Source organism: Aedes albopictus, chromosome 1 (genome assembly GCF_035046485.1).
Source record: "Aedes albopictus strain Foshan chromosome 1, AalbF5, whole genome shotgun sequence".
Lineage (NCBI taxonomy): Eukaryota > Metazoa > Arthropoda > Insecta > Diptera > Culicidae > Aedes > Aedes albopictus.
The window spans coordinates 228,035,008-228,047,351 of record NC_085136.1 but is presented as its reverse complement, the minus strand read 5'-3'; the positions used below and the strand labels follow the sequence as shown (position 1 = coordinate 228,047,351).

At 35.7% G+C, this 12,344-nt stretch overlaps 1 protein-coding gene across 4 annotated transcripts in view; it reads right to left on the bottom strand.

Moving 5' to 3' along the window:
- The window catches only part of LOC109430557 (probable serine/threonine-protein kinase DDB_G0267686), a 235,217-nt gene that overhangs the window by 179,671 nt on the left and 43,202 nt on the right, over nucleotides 1–12,344 (bottom strand). The window lies entirely within an intron of this gene.

Here is a 12,344-nt window from a genome sequence, read left to right as displayed (position 1 = left end):
CAGAAAAAGATGCTCTTTCGTATGAAATCGAAAAAACAATATATTTTTCTAAATTTAAAAACCCAATTGTATAAGAAGTTGCATAAGATGATACCTCCATTTAGGCGCATGTAAAATGTACGCATATCGCCTCCACGTTAGCGTCTTATGCAACATCTAATACGATCACTGGTTGACTGGGGGACCATTTTCATAGACTTCTTTGGTCTCCAAATTAAGCCTGATCCTCCATGAGTTTCGGGTCTTGCTGTGTCTTCAATGTCTCGCTGGGCTTCAGTGTAGTGCTTATTTGAGGATTTTGTTTTGCAATGACAAAGCAGAGCGTTGGAGTTACGCCATTAATTTTATCATCATCTCCCCTAAAAGTAAGTAGGCACCACTATGTGTCAGCCGAGGCCCGACCTGCATGAGAACACACAGCACCCGTGCACCCCTAGCCTAGCAAAACCGCCGCAGACAGCACCTTTTAGGTTTCCCTGATGATCTTCATCGCCGCCGATCTGCCCCAGTCTGCCTGCGGAGGAACGGGAATCAATGGAATGGGGATGAATGGTGGGGGTATTGGGTATTCTTCTTCTAGGTCGGCCTGTGCTGCACCGCACCGCCGCGCCGGCGAAATATGTGCTGCGGAGGCTCCCGCCGTGGCCTACTTCTCGACGGAGGTTTTTTTTCTGGGTGGTGAAAAAAAGTTGCCTACTTGGATCGCGTAAGCGCCGAAGCAGTATGAGATGTAAGTGACTGGAAGTTAAATTCTCAGGTTCTTGGTGAGATAGTTTCCGTCTAGATTTCCGCTTGGTTCGGGGTTTGATTCTACATTGTTGAGTGTATGTTCCCTAAGGTTAGGCCAATCGACGCCTGAGTGTCGGAGCAGTGAAGTGAGGACTAACCCCTACTGTTCAGATAATAGATTTCAATATGTATAAAATTGGGAAACCTGAGTAAATGCTCACAAAAGCTTGAGTTACATACGGAACATGCTCAGTTGAAAGTGAACACAATTACATGTCACATAAACGTCCAATAATGATTACAGGATGTTGCTTGAAGTGCAATTACCACACTTAGGGAAGGTTTGATGACCCTCCGCGGCCACAAGTGTCCATTTCCATGAAAAGTGCATGACCTTAGGCTTACCTATATTGGTATTGAACCTTATCATTTTCAAAGTCAAACCGATATGTATGGCCATTGAAAGTTGTTTTGAGTATAATTCATCCCAAAATATGGGTAACAAACTATCCTCCAGGATGAACCCCCACGAGGACTTCCAGCAGGAAATCCAGCAAGAATTCCAGAAGGAATTCTTGAAGAAACTTCTGGAGGAATCCCAGAAGGAACTCTTAGGGGAATCCCTAGAGGAACCCAAGGAGAAAATTCTGTCGGAATTTCTGGAGGGCTTCCTGGAGGAATCCCAGGATGACCTCCTAAAGGAATCTCAGGATGAACGTTTGGAAGAATCCCTGGTGGAACTTCTAGTCTAGTCCAGTCTACACATACACAGTCATTCATTAGAAAGATTCCTGGAAAATGTTAGAATCGACTAATGCTACCATTTTTCTTGTCATTATTGTGGGCTTCGTGGCCGTGTGGTTAGCGGCGTCAGTCGTCTAGGCGTTTCGTAAGCCTCGGAGTGCGGGTTCGATTCCCGCTCCAGTTGGGGAAAACTTTTCGTCAAACGGAAAATTCTCCATTGGGCCACTGGGTATTATGTGTGTTGTCCGTTGTCTCGTGTATGTAATGTTCAGTCTGTGCAGCCTCTGGCTGAAGACGGTGAAGTGTCTTTTTTTTTTTAAATACGTGAAAATGGATGGAGGTGACGATGCTAAGAAGGTTAATATCATCCCTTGGTCCTTCGCTTCCTGGGATGGAACACAGGTATTTAGTCCGTTTCCTGGCCCTTATGTCTAGACTTAAGCGCCTTTACTCGCTCTCTGAAATGAAATAAACTGGTTGTGATGGAAACGTTGCGTAACCAAACATTAGAATTCGAGGTTTATAAATGCGCCCTTATTGAAAACGTAGTTTGAAACGATCTCACCAATTTATCTGGAAGCCAGGGCCCGTAGCGTAGTGGCCACATGTTCACTTCGTAAGTTGATTGTCATGGGTTCGATCCCAGCCCCGGCACTTGCAATTTTTCGTCAGTTGCTCTTCCCCCCGAGAGCGGCTGACTCCTGACCCTCTTTTGAGCATATGCTCTAACGGACCCGGAAACTTGGATATTGGCTATAACGGCAACTCTCATAATGGACCTCCAATCGGACTGGAAAAGGAACAAGAGCCACACATCCTCGTGCTCATCATTCTATCATGGACAGGGTTGAAAAGGGACAGCAGCGTAAAGGCTACCAGTTGGATATAGTAGAATTAGAATAGACTACATTTAGGCGCTGTACAAAGAATAAGTGCAACTGCCAAATGGAATCGCACACGCAGTGCCCTAGTGAACAAAAGAGCTGTTAATTAAGTTATGTGATTTAAGAATAAAAAAAAAACAATGTTAAACTTAAAAGTAGTTGTTTTTCATGTAAAATTATTAAACAGAGTACCGTGATTTCGGGTGAAATTGATCAGTTTTCGCAATTTTTGGCGGATAATTTATGAAAAAATAATCGATATGGTTAAGGTTAAAATAACCATCATTCAGTCATCAGCAATCATCAATTATTCAAAAGCAGTTTACTTCCTCCAAATCACAAAAAAAAACGTAATTGAAAATTATTTCACTGTTATCCAGATGGTAATCAAATTGCAGTGATACATTTTTATTTACATTAGTTGATATTTCAGCGAGAAAACTGATTTTGAGTTTTTGCTAAACGATGATAGTTTGTATCCTCTTAAATCCAATGCTTTAAAACAAGGACGACCATGGTTTTCATCAGTCAACGAGGTTGAAAATTCTACTGCAAATCATTTTATTACAAAAAATATAATTTGAGATAAAAAAAATCAAAAAAATTACTTGCGGGGTGAAATTGATAAGTCAGTGAAATGTTGTTGTAAGTGCTGAAAATATTTTTTCCACCCAAATTAACCACCTCGAAATGCGAAAAGCTATGCAAAACTTTTACAAGTTTACTAAATTTTTAATTATCTAAGTTTGAAGTTAAATAAATCTTCAGAGAACGCCTGAATGTATGCAATTTTCATACTAGCCATGTAATAACTATCAGAAAAGTACAGTTTCATGCATAAATTTCAATATTTATAGAATTTTTGATGGTGAAATCGGATTTAGCGATGACTTCCCGAGCAAAGTCTAACAACAAAATGATAGCAAATCGAAAACACGATTTGTAATCAGCAGCAATTTGATATCACATTTTGATATCAAATTGTCTTGATTCAATTTGATTTCAAATTTTGATTTCATTTTACTGTTACTTCAACTTATTATTGATATTAAAGTTTTTAAGAAATTTCACAACTTCTAGGTGACCTTGTATAATTCAACTAGAGCTATACCATCAGTGCAATTAACATATTGCATTTAAGTTATCATATCATTCGAAAAACTCTACATTTCATGATTTTTCCTTTTTTTACACTGATAGCAAAAATAGTTATCAATTTGATATCACTGATGGCAGGAATTGTTTTCAACTTGCTGTTACGGGAACATTTTTCTGCTCTCATTTTTGATGTTTTAATCGTTAAAACGACCAAAATGACAACAACCTGAGTTATCATAATTTGCAATATCACAACATCAAAATTAGTTTTCAATTTGCTGTCAAGCTTTGCTCGGGTTGGCAGCTAGAAACATTTATTCGAATAAGTATTCATTGCATGTGCAATACAGCTACGGTAACAAAAGTTTGAAAGTGCATTTGAAGTTCGCCTAACACGCAGTTTCGACAAGTATTAAATTTTATACAGAAATATTCAATACCTCTTGAGCCAGATAATGGATCTCTTTACAAATTGTTTCAAGTTTAAAGCGCTATTTTCGACAATTAAAAATGCCCTCACGTCGATCAATTTCACCCGAAATCACAGTATTTTTTCAATCAACTATGCATTTATTTATAAGAAAAGGTTAACCGAGCAATAAAAAAAAGTGTGCAAATCGGTCAACTAGTTTTTATGATATCGTGATCACCGTACCGGCACTTTCCAAAAACACCATTTTGAGACAATAAAAGTCTAAAGTTTCGCGCTTTGCCTTGTTCTTATGGAGAGTGCGTGCTACAGTGGGCTGTAACTTTGGTTCTAGTGCATCAATCTTCATGAAAATTGGAGTAGTCTAGCAAGTATGTCAGATTATGCAATAATAAAAATATTCGATTTTTTTTTATCCCCGTGAGTGTGTAATTGGCTGCTCCTATTTTTTGCAAAACTTGGAAATGTTGAAAGTTCAATATTGCAAAACGATCGTGTTAGCTAAAAAGCGATCAGGTTGCATACATTAAGTACATCACGCTCAGAGGGGGAGGGGTTTTCCGGAAAGTGTGACAGGCAATGCATTAGATAAACGAACACCCGTACGATGGGGGGAGGGGAGGAGGGTCGAAAAATCCCAAATTTTGCGTGACGTACTAAATGGATGCTTCCCATGCCAAAATTTGAAGTCCGCAGTTTAAGGCCAAGTGGTCCCCCACGCACAATGGTCCAATTTTGAGAAAAGCTGGCAGAAACTTTGAACATCTCTTAACTGGGTTTCACTATATTGTTCATTCCTCTACAATACCAGAAGCGTTGACTGTCTCATGATTTTGTATCTTTTTACAGCGCTAAATAGCTGCTGATGGAGAAATTGCTGATTTTTTTTATAAGGAACACCAGCAAGTTCAGCCACTACAAAAGTCTAATAATTAAAGTATTTCAAAGGCTTCCAGAAGTTTATTCTTAAAATCTTGTGTATATTAGGCACCTGCAATTAGAAAATGAGAAGAAATCGACAAATAATGAAAATGTCATTGATATAAAATTGAGAGCTCAATAATGATTCAGTATATTCATTTTGGCTAAAACTATCAGGCTTCTATGATTTGGCAATTTTTGCCTCGTATTTCCGAATCTGGACCACTGTGCCACGGGGCCTAAAGTTCTCAAAAATTGTATGGAGTTACAGAAATCATGATTTTTTTTCGACAAAAAATGCCCTATTCTACTAAAATCGGTGATTTTTAGAACCTGAAGGGCCAAAAACGCACTCAGAATTTCGATATCTCTGTTCGTTTCTGAGTTATCGGACAAAATATGGTATGTTTCCTCAAAGATCTAAAAAAAATTGTCAAAATGTTCATTTTTAGGAAGTTTTTCTTCAATAACTCAGAAAAGAAAACAGATATCGCAATTCTGAGCACATTTTAGTAGAATAGGGTATTTTTTCGTCAAAAAAAACATGACTTTTGTGACTCCATATATGAAATGTTTGAGAATTTTAGGCCCCGTGGGGGACCACTTAGCCTTGAGATACGGACTTCAAATTTTGGCATGATGGTTTTCAAAACTATCGTTTTGCTATATTTAACTGTTAACTTTTCTAACTTTTGCAAAAATGGGGACGGCCTAGTGTGTAGGTGTGCAAGTCGCAAAAATTTCTTTGGAAGTGCAGTCCTAGACCGCTGTTATGATGAGTGCCTCCTTCCTGACAGATACCAAAAAGAAAAATGTACAAATTTCAATGACCTCTCAGGCCTAGGTCAAGGGAGTATGGGTGTTGTTAGTTGAGGAGTAAACTCCAAAAGATATCGTTGGTGAACATTCAGGTATACCATTATAAACCTGCTTTAAATTATTTATTTATTTGCCCAATACGTCCTGCACACTAGAAAAATCTAATTTTTAAAGTTGACGTAGGGTAATTGTTCCCATCGTTGTGGTACTACCTAATGTTGCGGTAATGGCAATTTAGCACTTTTTCTACTGAAATGTTACCAAAAGGTATTTTTAATTGATGAATTGTGCTTAAATTATGAGATTCCCGAGCAGAAGGGAATAACAACAGCATAATAAAATGCGTTATTTTGACAAAATAACTGAATAATATGATCAGTTATTTTTGTGTTATTGACATAACATATTATGTTATAAACTTGCCTGTCATAAGCGGCAAAATAGCAAACATCATAACAAAAAAATGTTCCCGGAAGACCATTTCAATAACTTGTTTTGTTAGATTGAAAAACAACTTAATAACAGTGAATTTAAAAAATATTTCAATAACATGTTTTGAAATTTATATGTTATTGATAATAATCCAAGAGCAACATTTGTTATGATATCAAACTCATAATAGAGTGAGTTATAATTCTATATTTCAGTTTACTCCGGAAATTTATTCGAGGATTCCCCAAAAAAAGATTTCTTCATAAAGCACTTATCAAAATCCCTCGAAAGTCCCAAGAAATTTTCATGATCTTCTTCGAAGATTCCTCCTGAAATTTTATAGAAAACTTCGTCTAGGATTCTCCTAGAAATTTCTTCTGAAAATTCTACCAGGTTTTCTAAGGTAATTTATCTGAAGATTTATCCAAATAATCCTAAGATGATTCTTTCAGAAATTTCTCCACATCTTCCATGCATCTTTTTAGAGATTCCTATCACGATTCCAGGAAGTCCACCAATAGTTTCTAAAATGAACGTAGAGTAGCATCGTGCTTGCAACATGGTTATTGCCAAATAAAGCTCTCAGTCAATTTGGAAGAGCTTATAGAAAAGTAAAGTTAATGTGCAGGCTCTCTCTCAGTTGGAAAGTACCGCAAGAAAGAATGAAATAAGTTGTAGTTGTTCGTATCTATACATAATCGGAATGTCCTATTTGGGATTCATTTTAAAACTGTTGTGCTATTGTTGATCATATATGTGTATAGTCTCAATAGCACAATAATAGCAGAACTTGTACTGAAACAAAAAGTATTAGTGAAGTATTATTTCATGGATGTACATAGATAGGGGATAGACAAAATGATCGGGACAGGCAAAATTTTCCCTTCTAAGAAAAATTTCAAATAGCTGTAACTTTTCAAAAAGTGCATCGAATATTTTCAAATTTTTACTGTAAGTTGATCAACTATTTGTGTATCAGTGGACAAAATTTGGATAAGATCGAACTATTCTGCACGAAATTAAAAAAAATCTAAAAAAAATGTATGATTATACTATAGCCAACTTTGAGCTATTATATCTCCGGATTCAATGAACCGAATGCAATGAAATTTTGACCATTTATGACTTATAAAATGAGCTTTGGAAAACTTTTGACAAAACTTAAAATTCTTAACATGCCCAAATATTATAACGATTAGATTATTTTCCTAATAAAACACCAAATTTTCTTAAATTTCAACATCGTTGCAAAATTCAAAATGCTAATTATAGTTCATTCAAATTCCCTCTGATTGTCTTGAATACCGATATGTTTTAATGGAAGTAACAACACAGACGGCTATTCACTGAAAAAGTAATGGGATGCATATTAAAAATAGACCAATTTACTAAAAAATCGTAAAATAATCAAATCGCTATAACTTTTTATTTTGTTAATAATTTAAAGTTGAGTCAAACGTTTTTAGAGCTCATTATATAAGTCATAAATAGACAAAATTTCATTGCATTCGGTTCATTGAATCCAGAGATATAACAGCTCAAAGTTGGCTATCGAATAACTCTACCTTTTTCTAAAATGCTTATAACTTCGTGCAGAATAGCCCAATCTTTTCCAAATTTTGTCCACTGATACGCAACTAGTTGATCAACTTACAGTAAAAATTTGAGAATATTGTATGAACTTTTCGAAAAGTTACAGCTAATTGGACATTTTTTGAAAAGTGAAAATTTTGCCTGTCCCGATCATTTTGTCTATCCCCTGTACACCAATTGCTTGATCATAACAAAATGAGATTGTCCAACAAAATGTGTTATCGGAATGTTTTGCATTGATAATTTATTAATAACAACACGAGATATAAAAACAGGTTAGGGGCTGTCCATAAACCACGTGGTCATTTTTTTGGGACTTCTCAACCCCCCCCCCCCCCCGCGTGGTCATCAGTCCATACAAATTTTTTTATTCGTCCATAAAAAATGGTCATTGGCCGAACCCCCCCCCCTCATGACCACGTGGTTTATGGACAGCCCCTTATGTTATTTCGTAGTTATTAATTTGCTATTCTCCTCTGCTCGGGTTGCATCATTTGTTTGCTTAAGATTTGCTCAAAAACCTACTTTAAAAAATATTTTCCTTAATATGTTTGCTGCTGTGTTCCTATTATTGCGGTAGTGTTCCTAATGTTGCGGTATTCCATATGATTTCAATGGGATACCGTAACACTAGGAACAAATACCGCAACATTAGGAACAAATACCGCAACATTAGGATCACAATGTTCTTTCAGATAAAAACGAATAAAATGCTCATAACAACCTTAAAGTGGCAATATTTCGTTATTTTCCCTTAGATAAAGGATTGATTTTACTATTTTCAAGTCAATCCATGTAAAAAGTTTGCTTGGGGCGATACAATTGTGGTTTAAGCATGAAACCAGTGCTTAACTCCTCCATGATCGGATCAATTACCCTAATCAAAAAGCTTTACTTAATTTATCATGATGCAAACAAATTTTGAAAATCTTGAATGTTCATCTCTCAATATTATACAATATGCTGTATTATCAATCTAAAGGAAAAAAAATACATTACTTGACTGAAGCATAGTTGTTCCCCCTGGAGAAACATCATACGCTAGCGAGCAAAACAAAGCATAAGACCTTCTAAATGTTCATAATGCGTTTAATCTAGAATTATTACAATGATAAAGAAGTTAGGCAAATTCATAGATAAATCTGTTAATTTAGGCTTATGATATTGTACTTTTGAATATTTTCACAAACAACAACAAATGCGACAAATGCAACCGATTCGGTTTTACCGTTTTTCCCTCTTATGAGGAAGGGCCCATATAGCCGAGGCGGTAAACGCACGGGTATTCAGCATGACCATGCTGAGGGTGACGGGTTCGATTCCCGGTCGGTCCAGGATCTTTTCGTAAAGGAAATTTCCTTGACTTCCTTGGGCATAGAGTATCTTCGTGCCTGCCACACGATATACACATGCAAAATGGTCATTGGCAGAGGAAGCTCTCAGTTAATAACTGTGGAAGTGCTCATAGAACACTAAGCTGAGAAGCAGGCTTTGTCCCAGTGAGGACGTTACGCCAAGAAGAGAGAGATTTGATGATTTGAAATCGATTTTTGTTCTATTTTTAGGCAAAGTCGCTCACTTTACACATCTCATTCTCCGTAATCAATGCTCCGATTGAGCTGAATTTTTACTGTAACTCGCCTACATTTGATATGCCAAATAAGCGTTGAGAAGGAATTATTTTTTTTTCATATTGGAAAATTTTTTAGGAGATCGTCCCTAAACCTCGCCAATTCCTTGAACTTCATCAATCTGACGCAAAACCTGCACTCAGATTATCGAAAGGTACTATATTCAGCTTTTAATTTATGAAAAAAGATTTAAAATTGGTTGAACAAAACCCTAGATATTTGAATTTTAGTAAATTCCATATTAAAAAAAAAGTTGTAAAACCCGATATTGAGCTAAGACTCAAAAACTGTTCTACTTAAAAAAATTTGAAGCATGGTTTCGAAATCAGCACTAAATTATGCTTCAAAAATTTTGGTCGTTAACAGAAGTTCACGACTTTCGTTTTATTTAGAAAATTAGTGTAATCAGATCAAAATTATAACAAAACATGATATTAATCTTAGCTAGTATATAACTAGATTCTACCATAATTTGATGCAACTTTGTTAAAATTCTATCTGCATAGAATACCAAAAAATCAAAACTAAAGTATATTACAGAGAGTTTTGAATCAACGTTTATGTCAAAATTTTATTTAAACACAAAGTTGTTAAACATAAATTATAAAATAATGAGTTTAAACCTTCCGTAACTCGCACGGTTGGCCACCACCGCCAACACCCCGCCAATAATGAATACCAGCATTGAGATTTTTCCAACGTGTTGTATAAAATACAACAGCGCGATCACTCGAGGTTTAAACATAGTGGTTGTTTGTTTTATATTTCGTTTGCATCCTCTAGTCGAACAGCGATTCATTCAGGAATTCCTCCAGGGATTCTTTAGAAATTCCTTCATAGGTTGCTTTAGAAATTCCTCCAGGGATTTCTTGAGGAATTCTTATAGAAATTCCTTCTATGATTTCTTCAGAAATTCCTTCTAGAACTCATCCTGAATTCCTTTAGGAATTCCTCCAGAAATTCCTTCTCTATATATTCCTTCAGGGATTATACCAGGGACTTCTTAGGGAGTTTCTCCAGAGATTCCTTAAGGAATTTCTTCAAGGATTCCAACAGGAATTCCTCCTGAAATTCCTTTATTAATTCCTCCAGAAAATCATTTAGGAATTTATAGAGATTCCCTCCGTAATTTCTTCAGGATTTCTTCCAGGCATTACTTCAGGAATTTTAGAAATTTCTTTAGAGATTCCTCTGGAAATTCCTACAGAGTTTATTTTAGGAATTCCTTCAGATAAATTTCTCCAAGCATTCCTTCAGGAATTTGCTCAGCGATTCATTAAGGAATTCCTTCAAAGATTTCTGCATGAACTCAAGAGTTGCCATCAGGATTTTTTTCTGTTTTTTTTTTTCATTTGAAATTGTTTGACTAATCTTTGTTTGATTATTTTAGAAATTTCTCCAGAGATTCCTCTAGAAATTTATTCATGAATTCTTCCAGGGCCTTCAAGAATTTGTTCAAGGATTTCTTCATGAGCTTTTTTTTGAGATTCCTCCAGGAATTAGAACTCTGGCTGGGATGTAAGGGAAGTAAAGCGTGGGTCTTGAGATAGCTTACAACAGATATTTGTTAGATAATGCATTCATCACCATAGGGGAGCGGACCTGGTGTGGTGATTACAACACAAGACTATCATGCCGAGGATCTGTGATCGTATCCCACTCCCGACATACTCACATAATGTGTGTTCTTCCTTCGGAAGGGAAGTTAAGCGTGGGTCCCGAGATGAACTAGCCTAGGGTTAAAAATCTCGTTGATACAGACAAAAAAAAATCACCATTTATCACTGAAGAATTCATAAAAAATCTTCGTAGTTCTAATTAAAAAAAAAAACAATGATCTGGCAGTTGTTTTACAAACCATAGAAAACGAGAAGATTTCTAGATAGAAATCTAAAAATTTGAAAAGCTTTCTAGACTGGACTAGACTATATTTTTTAATAAAAAAAACTCCCATTTTTACATAAAAAATTGTCAAGCTTTTCCATGTAATCTACGGGTGAAAATCGATTTTTTTGTTTGCTCAGGAAGATGCAGAGATAGAAAAGCACTGCATTTAGGTAAAAAAAATCATCCCCTTCTAATCACGTAAATGGAAGTCTCAGTACATTTGTATCTATAGAATATAATATTCACACTGCATTTCTGTTTTAGTTTTAACCCGGTGGTTCTCAAAGTGGGCGAAATCGCCCCCCCCCCAGGGGACGAAAATCAGGCCGAAGGGGGCGAAAATTTGGGAAACCAAAATTGGGGGGCGAAAATACTAAGAAGGGGGCCATATTTCAAATGATTGAGAAATATCAAAAGTATTGAAATGTATTGTATTGAATGTCAACTGGATTATTACAAGACGTTTTGTTTCTAGGATTATTGAAAAATCTCTGTTTCGAGATAGACTAAATGTTACAGAATTTTTGATGTTTAATGGCAAAATTCCAAATAAAAAAATAAAACTGCTACCTATACTAATTTCCGATAGAATTCCCAGTGATTCTGGAAATCTTCTTAAAAAGAAAAAATAGCGAAAATTCATGATTGATTTTTGTCCAAATTATGAAGGAATATGTTTTTTTACTTGATACGAAAGTTTTGTTTTTTTATGGAAATTTCAGTCATAAACATGAAGATTTAAATGAATTTATGAACAATTTTCGGATGAAATTCGTCACACATTGTTTGAAAATATTTCAGAGAGGTTTCATGAAGGAGTTCCAAACGTTGTTTATTACTAGGAGCTATTTTGAAAATTTTCCACTAATTCAGCGTTGAATTCCCTCGAAACCATGACTGATGCATGTCTTCTTATTTGACAATAAATAGTTTTTCAATTCATAGGAACTTGTCAATTCGCATTACTGGCTTTTTTAATTTTCAAATACTGAGCAAAGCTGACTACATTAAAAAATACACCAATATATTCCATAGTTGTTTTTTTATTTTTTTTTTTGAGTAGGGTAATTCGCCAATTGTTGAACACTACCCAAATGTTGAACAGTTTTTGAAAATGTTATTATAAATTTAACTTAAATAATTTTCCATCAACGTAAACGTATGATCTAGATGCGT